At 41.1% G+C, this 21,268-nt stretch overlaps 1 pseudogene; it reads right to left on the bottom strand.

Annotated features, from left to right (window-relative positions):
* Positions 1-14,420: 14,420 nt before the first annotated feature.
* On the bottom strand, positions 14,421-20,671 carry LOC118578406 (annotated as a pseudogene).
* Between the last annotated feature and the right edge of the window lie 597 nt (positions 20,672-21,268).

The raw sequence follows: 21,268 nt of genomic DNA, 5'->3' as shown, positions 1-21,268 counted from the left end.
CTCTCTCTCTCTCTCTCTCTCTCTCTCTGTGTGTGTGTGTGTGTAGCTATACATAGAGTGAAGTTAGTTTTTACTAAGGCTAAGACTCATGACCATCCTGCTAGCCAATCTCGTGCTTTCCTATCTTGTATATTCCAGTCTTCTTTATGCAATGGCTTGTGAGTTGGCTACAGGTTAGAGACCAATGTCTATCAGAAAGTACTTAATTCATCTTGCTGGTAGAATGGACCAGGGTGGCATATTTTTTATTCTGATTTATGAGCTTTATTTTTCTATTTTGATGGTCTAATATAGGTTTAATAGAAAGACATTCCTGATTCCTCAGGGTCAGAGTGTCTAGTGAATCATGAGTTCACTGGTCTCTTTCATCACAGCTACTGGGATTGATCTGTTAGGGGGTGCAAGAAGTTAAAAAATGTCTCTGATGAAAGTGTGACCTTAAGAAATGAATAAAACAGGGTTTGGGATATGGCTCAGGTGGCAGAGTGCTCACCTAGCATGATGAAGCCCTGGGTTCAGTCTTGAGCACTGCATAAACCTGGCATAGATGGGCAAAGCTATAATCTCAGTACTTGGGAAATGCATGCAGGAAGAATAAAAGTTCAAGGTCATCCTTGGTACATAGTGAGTTCAAGGACAGCCTGGGCTATGTGAGAACTGTCTCAAGAAAAGAAAAGCCAAGGTTTTCTTTGAGTTCTTGAAACTTAAGGAAAATGCTGTTGAGGAGCCTGGCAGCATGCCAAGCTCCCACCACTTAGCATCCTCTGCTAAAAGGTGTCCTTTGAAGCATAACCTTTTAAAAATTAACAGCCCTGTCCCCATACAGCACTCATTTTCTTAAAAATTGTCACTCTTCATCTTTATTTAAATGGTACTACACTTTTAATGATAAAAGGCATGGCAGAGAAAAAATAATAGCAAAAGAAGAAAGAAAAAATAAAAATAAAGGAATAAGGCAATTTCTTTTTAAAAGACCCATTTTTCAAAAGAAATCTTGTCGAGGCAAAGGATTTTGGGGTATACTGGGGTTGGTGTAATGTGGAGAGGGATGACTTAATTTTGTGGGGAGCTTCTTGGAGAAAACCCTAATATGACAGCTTATTTAGGGACTCTGGGGGAGGAAGGCCAGTACCTGGGTCTTGGTGGTCAAGTCTTACCAGGGCTGTTTCTTACCAGGGGACTTGGAAAGCACCCTGATACCAAGACAGTGTTGTGTTGAGGCATTCCTCCAGGATGTCTGCCTGAGGGACATGCATGGCTAAGGCTAGGAGAGATTCTCAATCTTTGCTCTTTCTCATTCTTCCAAGGTGAATCAATAGGTTTTCTTTAAAATGTAGTAACTGAAATCTCCCAATTGAGAGGCAGACATTCATAAGGAGGGTTTTTTAAGCTAAACCTTTTCGTTTTCCTTTTTCTACTAAAATACCATGTTTATTGATCACCTACTTCCTCCACTGTTTCTTAAGCCCCAGGCTGATGAGTGGGTAAATACTAACCATTAGTTATGTCTGGCATCAGAGGAGAAGTGATGATCCATTTTGTCTTAAGAGGGCAGCCAGAAATAGGTCAGTCCAAGACCGAGCTCTGTGGACAGGACACCTGGAGGTGATGGGTTGTCTGCTTCTAGAGTGGATGAACAACCAGGATGACATTTGGGATACTGGGAAGTGGGGATTTTTAAATGGTCTTTTTAAAATTATTTCTTTTATTTTTGGGGGGGTTATAATTACACCACTTCCTCCTTCACTTCCTTTCCTCTAAATTTTATATAATTGATATGGTAATAGGGCTATTTCTTTAATGTCTTTTACTGATTCTCATTCTCTCTTTATGTGTGTGTGTGTGTGTGCTCGTGCACGTGCGTGTGTGCACACATACCTGCTATGTTGTGCATGTGGAGATCAGAGAACAACTTGCAGAATTTGGTTCTCTCCTTCTACCATGGGTCGTAGGGATCCAGCGTGGGTCATCAGGCTTGGCAGAAAGTGTCTTTATGTAATGAGTCATCTTGCTGGCCCCTAATAAAAGTTCTCTTGAGTGTAATTTTATGAATATTCTCTTAATTTAGAGAAATAGAGAACAAAGAACATCTCATGCTTTTGTTTCTTGACCTTACACACATACACACACACACACACACACACACACACACACACACACACACACACACAGAGAGAGAGAGAGAGAGAGAGAGAGAGAGAGAGAGAGAGAGAGAGAGAGAGGTATTTGTGATTTCATGGAAGGGAATGAGCCTGTCTTGGGGAGCATACTCTCTGGAGTACTTTATAAAGTCTTTCTTTATGGTTAGCCAAGACTTGTGGCTTCTTTTCTGTCTTTATGCCATGCATCTTTGACTCTCAACAATTTAGAGTGTGATTTTACTCCATACACCTCTGCTCACTGTTTTTTTGATGGGCATCTTTCTTTAATGATTCTTTAGTTTTGTCTTTATTCATTGGAGTTAACACTTTCCTCTCCAATAAAGAATGTTTTTATTGAATTAATATGTATTTCAGTTTATTCTGGCATTCATAATAAAATAACACAGATTGTGTGGCTCAAACAATATAAATTAGGTTTTCAAAGCTATGGAGGATGGGAGGATTAAGAACCAAGGCTCCAACATTTGGTATATGATGATGAATGCTGCTTTCTGGTCCCTTAAAGGTACCTACTACCTGTATCTCACAGAAAGAGAAACCGACTTGAACCTCTTCATGGGAGCAATTACAAACTTATCTTGCAAAGGGGATGTGAAGGATGATAATTATTCTTATATTTGAAATAGCTTTGTTCACATATCACTAACATATTTTGCTGGATAGTTTTTTGTCAACTTGACCCAAACTAGAGTCATTTGGGAAGAGGGAATCTCAACTGATGAATTGCCTCCATCAGATTGGCCTTTGGGTATACCAGACAGGGCATTTTCTTTTCTTCTATTTATTATTGTTGTGATGATTATTATTATTTTACATCCCAACCTCAGTTTCCCCTATGTCCTCTCCCCTTAGTCCCCCCCAAGACACCTCCCCTCTGCCTCCCCATCCACTCCTTCTCCATTTCTCTCCATAAAAGGGCAGGCCTTCCATGGATATCAACCAAACACGGCATATCAGAGGGGGCAACTTTTTAGTTGGTGATTGATGTGGAAGGGCCTAGACCACTATGGGTAGTGTCTGGGCAGGTGGTCCTGGGTTGTATAAGAAAGTAGGCTGAGAAAGCCATGAGAAGCAAGTCTGTAAGTAGTATTCCTCCATGGCTTTTGCTTCAGTACCTGACTCAGGGTTCCTGCCTTGATGGACTGTAACCTGTAAGTCAAATACACCTTTTCCTCTACCAAGATAGCTTTGGGATCCCAATGATAGAAAGCAGAGCAGGACAGTCTTCCAGTGGCTTGTATTAAATCTATAAAAGCTGCTACTAAGTTCTTACATGCCACAATGCCATGAAACTGGCTCAGACTTCCTCCTGCTTCTGTAGTTCTCTCCTCCTGTTCCTCCCCACTCCCTAGACAGCCACTGATCTACTTTCTACTATTGCAGATTCACTTGCATTTTCTAGAATTTTAAATTTCTATATAGATGCAGTTAAACATTAGTTGCTTCTTTTCCCGGCTTTCTTTGCTCAAGCTGTTTTCAGGCTTTTCCATGTTGAGATATTACAGAACATCCTTTGTATTGCTGTGTCTCCATTGTGCAGATATATGACCTTATTTACCTCTTGATGGAAATGGTGCTTTTTCAGTGTGGGCTAATACAAATAAAACTGCCATGAGTCCTCATTTGCTGCTGTTTGGCTGGATATATGTTTCCATTCCCTCCAAGGTGAATAGCTGGGGGTGGGATGACTGGGTTGTAGAGTAAATTGATGTCTAAGTTTTAATAAACTGCCAAACTGTTCCCCAAAGTGACTGTAGCATTTCCTGTTGCCACCAACGTTATATGAGTGTTCTGGTTCCCCTAATTCCTAACTGTTGGAGTAGGAGATGCTTTTCATTCAAGTTTCTCTGACACAGATACTGGGATACTTGATCTTCATAGTCGTTACGAGCATCAGGAAATTACAGCTTTGTGTGTATCTGTGAAGGTGTTTCCAGACAAGCAAGAGCCACCCTGGATGTGAGTGGCTCCATCCCATGGGAATCAGTAAAAGGAGAAAGCCAGCAGGGCTCCGATGGCCACACTCTCTGCTTCCTGGGCCACCTGTGACATGGGCTGCTGTATCATATCATACCTTTCCCACCAGAACGCACTGTCCCTTGTGAAACTAGGAGCCACAGTCAAGTCCTCTTCCTCACTCTGTTTCCGGCAGGGCTTTGGTCATGGAAGTAAAGACTTACCTAGGGCCTAAGGCATCTCTGTGAGTTCTAGACAACTTTCCCTTATGACTGATCACATGGAGTAACCTTTCCTCTCATTCATCTGCCACTGGTGTGTATTGAGATCTGTTCATTTTCTGAAGTGTTCACTTGTTATTGAGTTCTAACCGCTTCTTATCCATTGTGTCTCCAATCAAAGAAAAACTTTGAAAATACTTTCTTCCAATGTGTAGGCTTTCTTTTCAGTGTGTGTGTGTGTGTGTGTGTGTGTGTGTGTGTGTGTGTGTGTGTAGGATGTATGTGAGTGAATGGCTGCATATGGGTGGGTACATGCATGCCAGAGCTCATATGTAGAGAACAGAGGGTCAACCTCAGCTGTTGGCCATTGCTTTCCAATTCGTTTGAGACAGTGTCTCTTTGCTGTTTGCTGTTTGTTGGGCTAGTTGACCTGTAGATTCCCAGGGGATTCTCTTCTCTGCCACCCATCTCCAAACATTGGGATTGCAGATGCATGGTGCTGCACCAACTTTGCATAGGTTCTAGGAGTTCATACTCAGGTCCTCACACTTGTAAGGCAAGCACTTTGCAAAGGTTGTAGGAATTTGCATGCAGGTCTTGTTTGTGTAAGACAAGGGCTTTGCATACTGAGTCACCATCTTGCCATTCTCCTAATTTTATGTTTTCACTTTCATTTTGTTTTGAGACAGTGTCTTAAAATTTAGCTCAGATTGGTCTGAGACTCACTATCTTGCCAAGGCTGTCCTCAAACTTTCAATCCTCATGACTCAATCTCTTTCATGTTGAGATTATGAATGTGGACCACCATACCCTGCTTTTTAACTGTGTCTTTTGAAGAACAAACATTTTAACTTTATTGAAGTCCAGTTCATCAATTTTATGTTTCTTTTTCATGTAGCTAAGACTTTCTTCTTAATCCAAATTCACTATAACTATCTCTTTTGTGTTCTAATGATGTTTATAGTTCTCATCTAAAGTTTATAGCTTTAGGTGCCACAATTATTTTGAGCTGGTTATATTGGTATAGATACCCAGTTCTTTTAGCATCATTTGTCACAAAGTTGCCCATCAGTGTGTGGCACTGTTCTTAAATTCTTCTCTGTTTCATTGATGTATTTATCTATATGCTAATACTATACAGTCTGTCTTACCACAGCTATATTGTAAGATTGGGACAAGAAAGAGTTAGTTCTATGACTTACTTCTTTTCAAAGCCATTTTGCCTTCTTGTGGTAATGAGATTCCAGCTGAATACTTGAGGGAATGCTGTGAATCTCTGGGACACCCTCTTTGGGAAGCTTTCTCTCATCCAGGACTCTATCCTTGGACCTCTAGTTGTCTTGGGAGATTCCCTCAATTCAATGAACCAGCCCCTACCTGGGTTCCTCTTGGCACAGTAAGCTAACACCCTCTAAGGCAGGGTGATAGGTTAGGTCTAAGACCAACTTCCTGTACCCTCACAATTGCATTTGTAACTGCTCTGTGTTGCCTGATGCCCAGTGTCATGCTCATATGTTGTGTGTGGGTTTGGGTTATTTCTGAATGGAAGGTAAAGTTGTTATCTAAGAACACAAATATGGATATTTCATACACATGGTATACTAGAAGAAATATCAGAGAATTTAGTGTTCTTAATTTTTCTTTTGTTTTAAAGCTGACTATGTAGATGTGTTTGGCTGGGTATTCTCTATGTAGACCAATCTCATTCTACACTTGTGACCTTCCTCTTGCTTCTGTCTCCCAAGTACTGATAATCAGCTTCGTGCCACCATGTCCAGCCATTCTTGTATTTTCATGCCTGCTTTCCTCATTTGTGTTTTCATCCACCCTGAGATTTTGAAATAGTGTTAAAAGACTTGGCTGGGTGGTAGCTGAGCCCAAATGGAGAAACTAAATCACAGAGTCTGGTAACCTGTGTGTCTATGAGGAGGTTGGACCGAGCAGGGACAGCATGGGACAAGTTGTTAAGGAGGCTGTTGGTTTGTTCATCCTACCAAACAGGAAGAAGTCATTGTGTCTATTTTGTTTGTGAAACTACAAGCAGTTTAGCTCAGAGAAGTGAAATGTATGTGATAGGCAGGATGAAGGAGAAAATGGAGGCAGAGGGGAGTTGTTAGAAAAAAAAATACAAAGATAGAGAGCCACAGGCAATCCAGACCCAGCAGCCTGGCACACTGTGCTAGACCATTTGGACCAAAATAACAACAATTGGGGGCTGATTCACCAAAGGACTGCAGTGGTGTTCACAGTTTAAAGCATTCCTGCAGCAAGAGGGTGTGGATGATCGACGAATGGGGCTTGTGCAGCCACAGTCTTAATTCCATGCAATAGTTCATCAGGAGCATGTTGGGCTAGTCTTGAGAAGGACCTTGTATATCCCTGCACATTGGTTGAAAGAAGAAAAGCAAAGTTCATGAGCTGTTTGAAAGACATCAAGGAGGGGGTAAGGGAAGCAAGGGTTTGAAGGGACAAAAGGCAGGGAGTAAATAAGGTAATTTTATTATAATCTCAAAAATAAAAAATTAAAGTGTGTAGGTTTCCTTATCCCCTAGAACTGGACTTACAGACAGTTGGGAGTCTGTGCAGGCAAAACACCAATGAACATAAAAAAATATTTTAAAAAATTAAAGTATGGAAATGTAAATTTTAACACTATAATTTTATGATTTAAGAAATATTTTTGATAAAAAAGGAACAATAAAAATATTATTAGTATTTCATCTAGTATACCCAGTAGTTAAATGAAATTAGTGTTAATGCAACATGACTCTCTGTAGATGAAATTCTAAACAGTCTTAGTAAAGAAAAACAAAGAGCCAAATACAGGGGTAATAGCTGAAGAGATCAGAGAATTAGTAAAGAGCCACTGACTACCCTTTAGTTTACCACCAAGCTGTAGTTTCCCATGCAAGAGAGCTTCTTCCTGCCTAACCTGTGCTTTTATTGCTTTCCTGTTCTGTCTTCTTATTGTCTCTAAGCCCAGCCATATGACTTTCTTGTCACTGCCTGTCTATACAGACCTCCAGGTCTCTATGGTTGGTACTGGCATTAAAGGCTCATGTCACCACACTTGGCTGTGTCCTTGACCACACAGAGACTCTGCCTACCATGTGATCAGATTAAGGGTGTGTGCTACCACCACCTGACTTCTGTTCCTGGCTCGCTATGACCTCTGATATCCAGGCAAACTTCATTTATTAACATACAAATAAAATCACATTTCAGCACAATTAAAATATCACCACAACTCTCTTTCAGGAACTATTCAAATTTGTTCAGCCAAACTTTTAAAGAAATACAAAGGTATGATAGCAATCAACTGTTTCTTCTTCCTCCTCTTTCTTTCATCCTATAGGTACATCTATACTCTGAGACACTTTGGAAATAGACTCAAGCAGTTACTTTTACATTCTTAGCAACACAGAAGAGTTTCATAGGAACTGGGAATAAAGCACATGTAAAGTTATTTGCATCCAATAAATGATTCTATTCATAAAAAAAGGTGAAGCTGGTGAAACATTGACAATGCATGAACATATTTGGGGACATGAAGGGGACAGGAGAGAGAAGTCAAGGATGATTTCTGGTTTTCTAACTCAAGAAATTCTGAGAATTGGAGTCACTGGACAGACAATGGGTAGGTGTATATATCAATAGAACCTCCAGGTGGGATAATTTTCTTGAACATTATGAATCAGTCAGGCTTTTCAGGTTGCATTTTCCATAAGTTCAATTAATAGCTTCAGAAAAATATGGAAATGTATTGGATTTGTCATAGTTGAAAACTCAAAGGGTATGGTAGCCTCTACAAAGCTGAATGCAGTCCAGTAAATTGTGAGGGCTTCCTGGTGTGTGGTGTTGGTAGCAAGAGATTCCCTCTGCCAATCAAACCACCTTAAAGAAAAAGTGAGTGAATCCCCACCGCTGGTGCTGATAAAGTGTTGGAACAAAACTCATTGGCTCTATCTGACTCATGATCTTAATTATCAATCACTTCTTATGTATGAGAATATAGATTGTACTGACTATGTCTTGTGATCACTCTAGAAATCAGGGTGTAGAGTTAGCCATGTGGGAATGGCATGGGGTGTGACTCACCCTCCTTTCCCTTCTCTGGAACACTGATTTGCTACAAGAATGAAAATGGAGGCTCAGGAGGGAGAAACCACTCAGGTCTCCCTTGATTTATGCCCTTCTCTAAACCTGTTGTGTGCTTGCTGATGAAATTGCTTAACTGCAATGCCCCTGAGAACCTGTCTCTCAGCTGCTTCTCCATCCTAGTAGCCTGTTAGCTTGTCACTGGGCACTGTGACTTCTTCAAGGAAGGGAGATTGATGGTGTGCACTGTTACCATGCCTCCCCACAGTGCAGCCAGCTTCAATTGATTCACAGCCAAAGAGAAATCCATATGCTTGGTCTGCTTTCATAGTTGGAACTCTGTGTCACTAACGAGTGCCTCCAGAATAAGGATGTCATATTGGCAATTATGCTGTGTGATGTGCATGGAAATGATAGGGACTGGATGGCTTCACTCAGACACTGGCTGTTGCTGGAAGCAACTGCAGAATCAGAATAGTCAAAGTTGCTCAAACTTCAGATCATTGTTAACTTCGTTTTTTGATACCTCATAAAAGAGCACCTTGTTTAGGTGATATGGAGTCAAGATCCTCTGATGAATGCATCCTTATACTTTGGAAAGTATTGCTGGGATGGTAATGAAGTTAAGGACAAAGAGAAGTGATTTGCAAAATGACACGGGACAGAGGTCAGGCAAGAATGAAGGAATTTGGACCCTTCTCCCATTTTTGAGGTTTCTTGCTACCTGTGTATGGATGGACTTTCTGAATGTTCTATTGTTAGAGAAGAATTTGACTTAAAAATGACTAACACTGGCATTTATAAGGAATTTCTAGGCCAGCTTTTAGGGAAGTTGGATTTTTAAACTTGAGGATTAAAAAAATAGTTTTCCACTTTTTCAGAATACTCACCTTTTTGTCCTCCCAGTTTAATAAAAATTAACAGAACAAGCATTTAGCCAATGCTTCTAAAGTTCCTTTATTTAATCCTTAGGGCAATTCCTTAGGGCAGAGCCTATGACTTCCATTTTGTTGATGATGAAGATGCTCACAGAGATAAAGATGGCCTGTGGCTAGACAGCTAGTAGGCAGGGATGCTTATTGATTATTGTGGATGGTACCCTGTGTTCTCACAAGAGAACTTTTTCTACATACAAGTTAAGAGGATTCCTCAACACTGAAAAAGCCAGTGGTTATTTGTTTATCAGGCCGGGATGAGGCAAATGTAACCTGCACGGCCACTGTCAGTAACTAGCACCACTGACGTCAAGGAAAGGATGGACATCTGAACTTTTAAGAGTTTCATTAGGAGCACATTCCTTCTAGGAGTTGCCCAAGCTATCTAAAAAGTCCCTTTCTCCCTTTCAGAAAATTGTGCCTGTGCCAGATTCAACCCACTCCTTCTTTTTATAAATAAGTGTTTACATGACCAGTCCTATTCTTTCATTTATATATTCTATATTGCCGATTGTGTGACACATTAAAGTAGAGTGGGTGTGACAGAAACCCTGCAGTTTGTGAAGCCTGGCATCTCTACTAGTGACTGCTGACCTCCAGTACAGAAATGGTTTATACACCACATCTCTCAAAAAACTACTATTTCCCTGAGATGGAAGTAAACTAAACCTTTTTACCATGCTGTGCATGTCAGTGAACAAGATTTGTGGGGACTTAATTTAATTCAAACTGAGAAGTTCTGTTTTTGTCTATTATGTGTTTTTCACAGTTGCATCTGTGTTAGGTTGGCATGGTGGATGAGCTGGAGACATTAGGTCACATTCCTGGAGAGTTTTGTGTTTGTACTATGGTGGTGACCCCTGTAGGAAACCCAGGTGTCCTGAAAAGTCACATGGTGCTTGCTGTCTTGTTCTCATATGGGAATTTAGCAATTCTGATTCACCCTGAAGTTTTGGTTACTTGATGTGATAATAAAAGTATATGTGGAATTCTCTTGGATATTTTACCTAAGAAATATACCCTACCATAAAGATTTTTAATGGCGATAAGTAGGAGTATAAAAATAATATTCCACATTAAATATTTTGGTCATGGAGATTTGGCCAACTTTGAGATTACTTCCAGATTATTGGACAGGTGAATTTTAACATGTCATAAATGTCCAAGATGATAAACAAGAAACTATTTTTCATTATTTAAATCCTATTTTTATTCTTGGAGAATTTTAAGCATGCACAAATGTGTTTTGGTCCCTGAACCAGTTCTAATGTGACAGCTAATGTTTCCAACAATATCAGTAAGCATTTGCACAAACATAAAAGAAGCAAAGAGTGACCAAAGGAAGCAGAAACCAAAAAGGATCAATTTTTGGAAAAGAGGAAAAGCACAGATGAAATGCACACCTGTGACTTTTCTGTTTAGGTCATAGCCCTTGTTGTAAAATTGCTTCATCGACAGAGCTAAATGAGCCAGGTTACTATTTTTTCAGGTTTGGAACTGCTGGAAAAGCTGGTAAATATGGGAGAGCATTCTAAAATGGTGAGGGGAAATTCCCAAACATGCACATAACCCGTGCTTAGACCCTGGACTGACTGAACCATGAGTGCACAGGAGAGATTCAAACTCGGCTGGCTAGAATCTGACTCCTTCTGGAAGAGGCTGAAAGGTAGAAAGTTCTCAGTTTCTGCTACTGATAGAGAGACAGAATGGAGGCTGTTGTTAGTTCTTCCAGTTAGTTGGATGTGGTAAATATTAAATGTGCTTTCTATCAAAATTCCACCACACACCGCTGCTCCAGGGCACTTAAAGCACTGGAGCCATTGGAAATCCTTTACAGAATAAAGACAGCAGCCAGTTGTTTGTTTCTATAACAAAATATCCCACTCTTTAGAAGAGTTACAAGGTCTAGTCCCGTGACTGTAGCACACACAAATCTAATATGTTAAACATTTATTATACACTCAAAAAAAGAGATAAACATGATTCACAGTCAAGAGAAAAAGCAACAGGAAGCAAGAAAAGACATATATCAATTCAGATTTTGAATTAGAAAAGTATTTTAAAGAAGTCAGCACATATCTGTTCAAGAATTTAAATGAAGATGGTAAAGCAACCAAAAAGTGAAATTATAAAAAAAATAGAATCAAAAGAGACACTAGAACTAAAAATTGAAAAGTGAAACACTCACTGGCATTCTGTTCTACCTAGAATCTCCCTTATTGGGCCTACCTTACATTTATATGAATACAAAAGTAATGAGGCAATCATATGTATATATGTTTAAATATGAATATAAACACATACATATATAATCTTGCAGTAGGAAAATGACCCACAGGGAAGTGAGGAAGACCAGCTTCAGGTTGTGATAGCCTGGGAGGAGAGAGTGTAACACAGTAGAAATGGGCCTTAACTGGAAGATCTTCCTTATGCTGGGTGCTGATGTGCAGCTCCTCATGGCATCACTTTTCATGTCTCTCTGAATGTTCACTATGAAGAAATATACTTAGTTAAAGCAAGAGAAACCTTGTTAAAATGCAACTGGGGCCATTAAGTCCTGTCTTTCTTATATTGTTTTCTTTCCTTAGTTAAAGTCATGGAGATATATCAGGAGGTGCTGAGAAGTTTTGCAAGAGTGAGGGAGAAGTAGGAGAAACTGTATAGTGGGCATTTAAGGGTAGGTGTCTGGATGAGACATCCAGGAGCTAGGAGAGGTCAAGAGAAATCCAGGGACAACATAGGCTTTCTGCATTTGGGAGCTGGAAAGACACTGGTACCATCCACTGCTAAGGACATCCCCTGTAAACTCAAGTTCCAAACACAGTCTGGGGCTTTGCTGGAGCAGGTGGAGGCGAGACAGTTATTTTGCTTCACATCAAGTTGAGGCTGAGTGAGTTTAGGGGAAGAAAGATTCAGAGTGAGACCAGGACCTGGGAAGTCTGAGATCAAGTCTATGATAGTGATTTAATATCTAACACTTAGGGAGAACTTACCACACTAGAGGCTTCTAGGCACTCTTAAAATCCTATGGACACTCTGTCTAGAAGGAGCACCTATGAGCAACATTTGAAGTAATATTGTACCAGAAGGGGGGGGCTAAGTTTTATTTTATTTATTATTTATTATTTTTATTATTTTATTCATTTTACATACCACATTTTACAACCACAGATTCCCCTCTCATCCCTTCTCCTGTCCCCCCCCACCTACTCCCTACCCTTCCTCCTCTCCTCCAACAGGGTAAGTTCTTCTATGCAGGGGAAGCTAAGCCTGGTACATTAAGTTAAGGCAAGGTCAAGCCCCTCCCCACTTTATCAGGAGTGAGCAAGGTGTTCAACCATAGGTAATGGGATCCAGAAAGCTGGCTTACACACCACGGATATATCCTGATCACACTGCCAGGGGCCCCTCAAACAGACAACCATCTCCTGTATGCATAGGGTCTAGTCTGGTACCATACAGGTTCCACAGCTGTCAGTCTAAATCTTGTGAGTTCCTTTGAGCTTGGTTCACTTGTCTCTGTAGATTTCCCCATTATGATCTTGACCCCTCCTTGCTCATGTAATCCCTCTTCCCTCTCTTCGACTGGACTCTCAGAGATCAACTTGGTACATAGTTGTGGATCTCTGCATCTGCTTCTATCAGTTACTGGATGAAGGCTCTATGATGATAGTTAAGGTATTCACCAATCTGATTACCTGGATAGGCCAGTTCACGCACCCTCATCACTGTTGCTAGTAGTCTAATCTGGTGCTGTCCTCATGGATTCTTGGGAATTTCCATAGCACCAGGTTTCTCCCTTACCCCATAATGTCTCCCTCTATCAAGATATCTCTTTCATTGCTCTCCCAGTCCACTCTCCCACAAGCTTGACCATCCCATTTCCTCATATTCTCATCCCCCATTCTCTACCCTCTATTATATCTGCCCATGCTCAGTTTCTCAGCAGAATCTCCTGTTTACCTATCACAAGGTAATCTGGACATTCCTCTTTAGGGTCCTTCTTGTTTCCTAGCTTCTCTGCAGCTGTGGGTTGTGGTCTGATTATCCTTTGATTTACATCTAGTATCCACTTATGAGTGAGTACATATGGTGTTGTCTTTCTGAGTCTGGGTTACCTCACTCAGGATGATATTTTCTAGTTTCATCCATTTGCCTGCAAATCTTATGATGTCATTTTGTTTTTACAGCTGAGTAATACTCCATTGTGTATATATACCACATTTTCTTTATCCATTCTTCTGTTGTGGGGCATCTTGGTTGCTTCCAGGTTCTGGCTATTACAAATAATGCTGCTATGAACATAGTTGAGCATGTGACCTTGTGGTATGCTTGAGCATTCCTTGGGTATATGCCCAAGAGTGGTATCATTGGGTCTTGAGGTAGATTGATTCTTAATTTTCTGAGAAGTCACCATACTGATTTCCAAAGTGGCTGTACAAGTTTGTACTACCACCAGCAGTGGAGAGTGTTCCCTTTACTCCATATCCTCTCCAAAATAAGCTGTCATCAGTGTTTTTGATGTTAGCCATTTTGACAGGTGTAAGATGGTATCTCAGAGTTATTTTGATTTGCATTTCCCTGATGACTACAGATTTTGAGCAATTCCTTACATGTCTTTTGGCCATTAGGGATTCTTCTGTTGAGAATGCTCTGTTTAGATCTGCAGCATATTTTAAAAATTGGATTGTTTGGTATTTTGATGTATAGTTTCTTGAGTTCTTTATATGTTTTGGAGATAAGCCCTCTATCAGATGTGAGGTTGGTGAAGATCTTCTCCCATTCTGTAGGCTGTTGTTTTGTCTAATTTCTGTGTCCTTTGCAGAAGCTTCTCATTTTTTTTTTCTTTTCAACTCTGTAATTCCCTGCTTAAGGAAAAAAGTAAAGATGACAGAGAAATTTTAGATGTTGGTAGCAATTCACACAATTACAAAGTATAGATCCACGGGACATCCTGATAAGGGATGGTTCTACCCACTGCACACTGTCTCACAGAGTCTATTGGGCAAAAGAGAAGGATCATCTTCGACAGCATCCAACAAAAGGAGTTACTGTGTTTGCTTTGTACTTCTTTTAGGATGTCTTATATCCTTTTTCTACTTGAAAATAGGAGAATTCAAGAAACACAAGTCTGTGAAAGGGTCCCCTCTTTTTAGTTTCAAAACGAGGGTTGGCTCTTTATAATTTGTGATGGTGGTGCACCTGCGCTTAGGCAGAGGCACTGCTGGGGTGTCTTCATTCCTTTTTGGAGACAGAAAAAGTTTCCTGATTTTCACTACAGGGTGCAGCAGGATATTGGTGACATCCTTTAGGCTATGACCAGGTGACTCTTGATTCTTGGGTGGTATACTGGTAGGAGTTCTGGTTGGTGGCACCTTCTCTCTATCTTTTTCATCCATGTACTGGAGTCCTCTTCTAGGCTGAGGCCTGGTGACTCTGTCTGACTCTCTGGTGTGGTCTTGAAAGTGCTTGTAAGGAGGCAGGCAGAGGTCATCAGACTCATCCTCAGAGGCACTCAGTTCGAAAGCACTCTCTTCCAAGTCCCTGCTGTTGATTTCTCCACTGCAACCATCGCTCATTTTTTTTGTCGGAAAGGGGACAGGTGAACACAGTCTTCGAGATTAAAATCATAAGTGTCACTGGAACCAATAGACCCATTCAGTTTTGTGGGGTGTAAAGTCTGCTTATCTTTGCTTTTGTTGCCCTTACACCTCAAAGAGGGTTTTGATTTGCATCTCTGTTGGCTCTTCTTTTTTGTGCGTATTTATGTGTACTTTTCATTTGTTCAGGTTTAGATGGTAAAGTGACTTCTGTTGTTTTAGCATTCTTTTCTGGGCATGTCAGTCTAGGGGACAAGTTAATTTGGTCCTTGTTCCACAGACAAACATTTTGTTCTACATTTTCAAGTTTGTGCAGAGTTACAGTTGGGTCTCTATACCCACTTCTTCTAACTTCCAAAGACTGTCCCACCCAATGACTGGCTTCACAATCCTCCAAAGCAGTGGAGCAACTTACATTACTAAAATCTTTCTTTAAGTGTCAATGGAAAGACACAGTTCTAGGTAAGACATCATCAGTAGACTCGACTTTACCTAAATCAAATTCACTCCCCAGTGTGTCTGGAGAAACAGTAGGACTTGGTTCTTTGGTTTGGAATAGCCAGTCATTTTCTTCAAGAACAATTTGCTGTAAGGTCTTCACAGACAAGTCTCTGATGGTGTTGTCACTACTGGAGACCACTTCTGAGGGACATCCTTTCTGGTTCTGATCAGTTTCTTCACTTTGTTGGGAAGTTAGCTTCTATTTCACAGTATATAGCTGACATGCAAGGTAGTAACATTCTCTTCTCAGCTGTAGGATGATATCTTGGGCTTCTCTCACTTTGGATTTTTCATTTTCCAAAGCCAAAACTAACAACCTGTTGTTATCTTGGTAATTTTTCAGCAGTGTATAAGTGTTAGTGGGTACTTGGCATGTACAACAATAAAGGACTTGCGTTTGCCGATCTCTGCCAAGTTTTTGTTCCTTTTCTCTTTCATTCTCTTCTTAATGTCTTCAAGACTATCTTGAAAGGACTTTTTCTGACACCTTTCCTTAACCAGCTTTGTCTTGGCTGCTCAAGTCCTGGCGAGCTGGTTCAGCCTCCCGTTTGGCCAAGCAGGCTACAACTACCATGGCCACATTTGAAGAAGCTTCTCATTTTTAGGTGGTTGCATTTATTAATTGTTGCTCTCAGTGTCTGTGCTACAGATGTTATATTTAGGAAGTGGTCTCCTGTGCCAGTGCTTTCTAGGCTACTTCCTACTTTCTCCTCTATCAAGTTCAGTGTAGCTAGATTTATGTTGAGGTTTTTCATCCACTTGGACTCAAGTTTTGTGGATGGAGATAGATATGGATCTATTTGCAATCTTCTGCATGTTGATATCCAGTTATGCAGGCACCATTTGTTGAAGATGCTTTCTTTTTTTCCATTATGTAGTTTTGGCTTCTTTGTAAAAAAAATAGGTGTTTATAGGTGTGTGGATTAATATCAGGATCTTCAATTTGATTCCATTGGTCCACATGTCAGTTTTTATGCCAAACCAAGCTGGTTTTTTTTTAATTTATAATTTTGGCTCTATAGTAGAGCTCAGGGACTAGGTTTTATAATTGGGACTGTCTGACCTCATAGCTTTGGTTAGCTGCATAGAGTAACATGAAACATTGAGGGAAGAATTACTGTGGCTAGTCAGGATGATAGCTCCATTGGTAAAGTATTTGCCTTACAAGCAAAGGCCTGAGTTAGAGCTCCCAGAACAACATAAAATTAAAAGAAAAAAATAGGTTCATTGTGGCACATGCCAGTAATCCCAGTGCTGGCTGGCAGAGATACATGGACCTCTGGGGCTCAGTGGTTTTGTCTGTGTGGTGAGTGCCAGCCCAATGAAGACCTTGGCTCAAGAAAACAAGATAGATGACACCTGAGGAATGGCAACATCTATTTACATACATGTAGGCAAGTGAGTGCATACACATGTGCATACACACGCATGTGCCCACACACATGCACACAATGACTGTCTAGGTGACGATTCCAATCCATGCTTAGCATTGTCCAGGATTCCCAGAATGCAGAGAACAGATTGAAACCATCAATAAAATGCCAGTATCTCCTCTGAGGGTTGAGCCTTTTTACCTGTTCTGGAATCATTACAGCACAGATATAACAATTCTCATCTTCAAGGTTATTCAAACTTGAAAGGCTCTTTAATAAAAACAGTGTAAAAATACTTCCTTAAAAATTTTACAAAAGAAATATGTGGCAATGTAAATGCACAGCTGGAGTTCCTCCCTGGGGCCGTAGAAGGGGCCAGGAAGGATATATGTTGAAGGCCCACATGACTTAAAGTTCTTGTTACAGTTGGCTGCTAGTGGTGTGTTTGGGGATCATGTAGCTGAAGAATCTGAAACATTTGTCAATCTAGCTCCTGACCTAGTAATGGACCCTAAAATTAGGGGAATAGGAGATCTATGAATCTTTTTCCTTATTTTATGCCACATAGTAGGTTCTCTTGTGTTTTAAGACTGTAGCCAGAAGACTTTTTGTTTTTCATTTGTGCCTTCTACTAGAAACATCTATCTCATATTGGAGACACAGTGTTTGGAATCTAAGCTGAAGATATTATTAGTCTTTCACAAAGGGAGAGGTTAGTAGGATTGGTTATCCATGTAATATAGAGTTGAGAAGATAAGCAAATGATACTGAAAACTGTTCTAACTTTAGGTGTGGGAAGAAAGAAGAAGGGGTAAGTCAGTGGGATCCAGAATCTATGAGTATCTCCCAGCAATGGGAACATGTAAGAGGAGCTTTCTAAGTGGGAAGTAGCCTTGAACACATTTGCATAGGAGACTACTTCCTGGATATAATGCCAATAGCACAGACACTGAAAGCAACAATTAATAAATAGGACCTCCTAAAAACGAAAAACTTCTGTAAGGCAAAGGACACTGTCAATAAGACAAAATGTCAGCCTATAGAATAAGTAATCTATCTCCAAAATATATAAAGAACTCAAGAAAGTAGACATCAAAATACCAAATAATCCAATTAAAAATGGGGTACAGATTTAAACAGAGAATTAAGAGAAATACACTTAGAGAATTGTTCAACATCCTTAGTCATCAGGGAAATACAAATCAAAGCAAGTCTAAGATACCATCTTACACCTGTTAGAATGGCTAAGATCAAAAATACTGATGGCAGCTTATGTTGGAGTGGATGTGGAACAAGGGTAACACTCCTCCACTGCTGGTGAGATGGCAAACTTCTTTTTCTTTGTTATTTATCATATTTGTGTTTTAATTTTATACATCAGCCATGGATTCCCCTGCCCTCCTCCCTCCTGTCCCCGCCCCCACCTTCCCCCCAGCCCCTCCCCTCCATCCCCATCTCCTCCAGGGCCAGACTCCCCTGGGGATTCATTTAAACCTGGTGGATTCAGTACAGGCAGGTCCTGTCACCTCCTTCCAGGCTGAGCAAAGTGTCCCTGTGTAAGCCCAAGGTTTCAAACAGTCAGCTCATGCACTAAGGATAGGTCCGGGTCCCACAGCCTGGGGGCCTCCCAAACAGTTCAAGCTATTCAATTGTCTCACTTATCCAGAGGGCCTGCTCCAGCTGGGGCTCCAAAGCCTTTGGTTCATAATTCATGTGCTTCCATTCATTTGGCTATTTGTCCCTGTGCTTTTCCAATCTTGGTCTCAACAATTCACACTCTTACAGTCCCTTCTCTTTCTCGACAATTGGACTCCTGGAGCTCCACCTGGGGCCTGGCTGAGAATCTCTGCATCCACTTCCATCAGTTATTGGATGAGAATTCCAGCATGACTATTAGGGTGTTTGGCCATCTGATCACCAGACCAGGTCAGATCAGGCTTTCTCTCGACCATTGCCAGCAGTCTACAGAGGATGTAACATTGTGGATTTCTGGGGACCTCTCGAGCACTCTGCCTATTCCTGTTCTCATGTGGTCTTCATTTATCATGGTCTGTTATTCCTTGTTCTCCCTTTCTGTTCTTGATCCAGCTGGGTTTTCCTGCTCCCCTAAGCTTTCTTTCCCTCGATCCTTGCCCTTCATTACTCCCACTGTCGTCCAGGTTGTTCATGTAGATCTCATCCATTTCTCTGTCATTGGGTGATTCCTGTGTCTTTCCTAGGGTCCTGTTTTCTAGGTAGCCTCCCTGGAGTTGTGTAGCAGTCTAGTCATCTTTGTTTTACATCTAGTATCCTACTATGAGTGAGTACATACCATGTTTGTCCTTCTGAGTCTGGGTTACCTCACTCAGGATGATTTTTTTTTTCTAGATTGAGATGGCAAACATCTACAGCTACTTTCTCAGAAAATTGGGAATCAATCAAGCCCTATACCAATCTTGGGCATATACCCAAAGGATGGTCAATCATACCACAAGGACACTTACTCAACTATGTTCATAGCAGCATTATTTGTAATAGCCAGAATGTGGAAAAAACCTAGATGCTCCTCAATCAAAGAATGGATAAGAAAAATGTGGTACATATACACAATGGAGTATTACTCAGCTGTAAAAACAATGACCTCATGAAATTTGCACAGAAATGGATAGAACTAGAAAAAAAATCATCCTTAGTGAGGTAACTCAGATCCAGAAAGATAAACATAGTATATATTCACTCATAAGTGAATATTAGGAGTAAAATATAGGATAACTAACCCCCAATCCACAGCTCCAGAGAGGCTAGATAACAAGGAGGGCCCAAAGAGGGATGCATGGATTTCTCTGGCAAAGGGAAATAGAAGAGATCTCCTGGGTAAACTGGGGGCAAGAGTGGAGGGATGGGGGTATGGGAACTTGAGGAAGTGGGTTGGGAAGGATGGGTATGGGAGGTGGGTTGGGGGTGGAATGGAAGGGGAGAGTAATGAAAGAGATATCTTGATGGAGGGTGCACTTTGGAGTAAAGGAGAAACATGGTGCCAAAGAAATCCCCAGGAATCCACAAAGATGGCCCCAGTTAAAATTTTTAGAAATAATTTTTGGATAGGGTGCCTGACTGGCCACCTACTGTAATCAGATTGGTGACTAATTGTCATCAAAGAGCCTTTATCCAGTAACTGATGGAAGCAGATACAGAGATCCACATTCAAGCACTGGGCTGAGCTCTGGGAGTCCTGTTGAAGAAAGGGAAGAGGGATTGTATGAGCCACAGGGGTCAGGGTGGGGGAAGGCCAAGGTCATGATGGAGACATGTCAGAGACAGCTGACATGAGCTCATAGACTCTGTACCAACAGTTATGAAGTCTGCATGGGACTGCCCTAGGCCCTCAGCATGTGTGTGACAGTTGTGTAGCTTGATCTGTTTGTAAGACTCCTAGCAGTGGTATCAGGACCTGTCTCTGTACTTACCTGGCTTTTGGGAACCTGTTCCCCATGCTGGATTACCTTGCCCAGCCTTGAGGCAAGGGAAGAAGCTCAGTCCTACCTCAACTTGATGTGCCATGTTTGTTCAAGCCCATGAGAAGCCTGCCCCTTTTTGAATTGAGATGTAGGAGGAGTAGATGGAGAGGGGGTAAATAGGAGGCAGGGGCTGGGAATGGGAGGGGAAACTGCAGTCATAAAATAAATAAAATAATATTAATTAAATAAAAAAGAGGAGCTTTTTAGTAGGTGCAAGGACAATGAAGAGAGGAATGCCAAGACTCAAAGACCCACCAGCTTCTCCTTCCTTCTCCCATTTGGTCTTTTGTTAGAGTTCCTGCTTACCTAGAGGCAGCTGACAATGCATCATGTAGAATGTGATTTTCCTCTACATGCAATAAAGGATGAAGGATGGAAATTGATCTGGGAGTGACAGAGCCTGATCCTTATCCATCCCACACAGGAGATCAGGTGAGGCAGTGTGCTGCCTCTTATCATACCCTTCATTTTTTTTTTTCTTTGGTTTTTTGAGACAGGGTTTCTCTGTGTAGCTTTGTGCCTTTCCTGGAACTCACTTGGTAGCCCAGGCTGGCCTCGAACTCACAGAGATCTGCCTGGCTCTGCTTCCCGAGTGCTGGGATTAAAGGCATGCGCCACCACCGCCCAGCCCCATACCCTCCATTTTATATGTTGAAGTACTAACCTCTAGTCTTTCAGAATGTGACAAGGGTTGGAGATAAGGTTTCTAAGGTGTCATTAGGGTGGCTCTAGAGTACATTTAGATCCTGACTAGGTCAGAGGGAAGAGCATGAGAAGATGTGAGGGAAGATGATTGTATTTAACTAAGAAGATGGGCCTGAGAAGAAACCTTGCTGTCCCCTGTTTTAGACTTTTAGTCTCCAGAATCCTGATAAGATGCATTTTTGTCAGGAGTGATCCAGACTGGGGCACTTAACTGCAGCAC

The sequence above is a fragment of the Onychomys torridus genome, chromosome 1 (genome assembly GCF_903995425.1).
Source record: "Onychomys torridus chromosome 1, mOncTor1.1, whole genome shotgun sequence".
NCBI lineage: Eukaryota > Metazoa > Chordata > Mammalia > Rodentia > Cricetidae > Onychomys > Onychomys torridus.
The sequence above is the reverse complement of the archived record's forward strand: the minus strand, read 5'-3'. Positions and strand labels throughout refer to the sequence as shown.